This window comes from Octopus bimaculoides, chromosome 4 (assembly GCF_001194135.2).
Source record: "Octopus bimaculoides isolate UCB-OBI-ISO-001 chromosome 4, ASM119413v2, whole genome shotgun sequence".
NCBI classification, from domain to species: domain Eukaryota; kingdom Metazoa; phylum Mollusca; class Cephalopoda; order Octopoda; family Octopodidae; genus Octopus; species Octopus bimaculoides.
The window spans coordinates 84,749,164-84,750,709 of record NC_068984.1 but is presented as its reverse complement, the minus strand read 5'-3'; positions in this window follow the sequence as shown (position 1 = coordinate 84,750,709).

Below are 1,546 nucleotides of genomic sequence, written 5' to 3'. Positions count from 1 at the left end.
TGTTTAACCTAACCTCTTAGTTTCTGAGTTTATCAATGTTTATATGTCTATGTGTCTGTGTTTGTATATGTGCGTGTAATTATATCTATCTATCTATCTATCTATCTATCTAGCTATCTATCTATCTATCTATCTTTATTTCTTTCTTTCTTTCTTTCTTTCTTTCTTTCTTTCTTTCTTTCTTTCAGTCTTTTTATCAATCTATCTATCTAACTAGCTAGCTATCCAGTCTCTCTGTCTGTCTCTGCCTCTTTCTCTGTCTGTTTATCTGCATCTGTTTCTCCGCACAAAGCCAAGACACATGTTATTCGTACGGTTATGTCGTGAAAGTATGCAGTAAGAATATGAGTAATTTACCATTTGCAGTGGTAATGAACCGGGACATAACAGACCTAGATTCTACTGTATGTGACGCAAGAAATCTTCTAAGGAAATTAAAAAGAATATAGCACTACGTACAACATAAGCCTGACACCCAACGCCAGTATAACCCAAGAAAAACAGGTAATGAAGGAGCAGTGTAAGAAGGAAGTTATTAATGCAATCGTCTATTTTTCCAACTCACAAAAATAGTTGACTTTGAGTCCTTGTTGATTGTGTTCGTTAAAAAAAGAGGGACAGTAACTAAATACTCTCAAGAAATTACGTTTTGTACTTCGGTTTTTATAATAAAATTAGCGCTTTCATACATAGTGTACTCATCAGATTTCAAATGTGTTTAACTGACAGTCGAATTATTGACAACTTTAGTACTTTATAGAACGCTACAGCCAGCTGAATTTTTAGAATACCTTTTTGACCAATCCACATGCTCTTAAACATCACGGTTTGCCAGGAGTACCGATATATTATCTAACTTGTTTATATTTATCAATCCACATCATTAACTGGTTGTTATATTATCGCTGTTATTTCCGTTAAGAACAGGTTTGAACATTTTAATAAACCATTTTTCTTTTATCTTTCTTCCAGCCCCACTTGTGTCATGTAGTTTGTGGAAAGGAAAAATTAGAAACATGTCTAGATGTTCGCTGAATGGAATTTGACGAACATTAGTGTTCCGGATTTGTTGTCTGTGGACTCGTGAGCATTGCTATAAGGCATTCCCTGTCTCGCCTATATATAATTCCTCGCAATTCGGTCATTTAATGCAGTAGACCAAATTTCTGCTTCTGCCGTTCATATCTGCATTTGCGAAAATCTGTCTATTGTTTGTTCTACCCGTATGCAAGTATTGACACATTCAACATCTGTTATCATTATACTTGGATACTGTGAGTGCGTTATTCCGTTTTTCATGTTGAATTTTGCCTTTGTTTATAGTTTCTTTTGCTTAAGATAAGTGTTTGATTAGTTATTATGTTTTTTTAATTTTTCACTTTGTTTCATGATTGGCAAATTTTGATGATATTAAATATGTTTTGGTGATGCGGATTGTGTATTACTAGAAATGGTATTGTGTTCCTTTGATGGGTTCGTCTTTTTCGTGTTGCTCTAAGCTGTTCCATCTCTTTTTCGCGTTGTATGCTATTTTCTATAAGTAGGA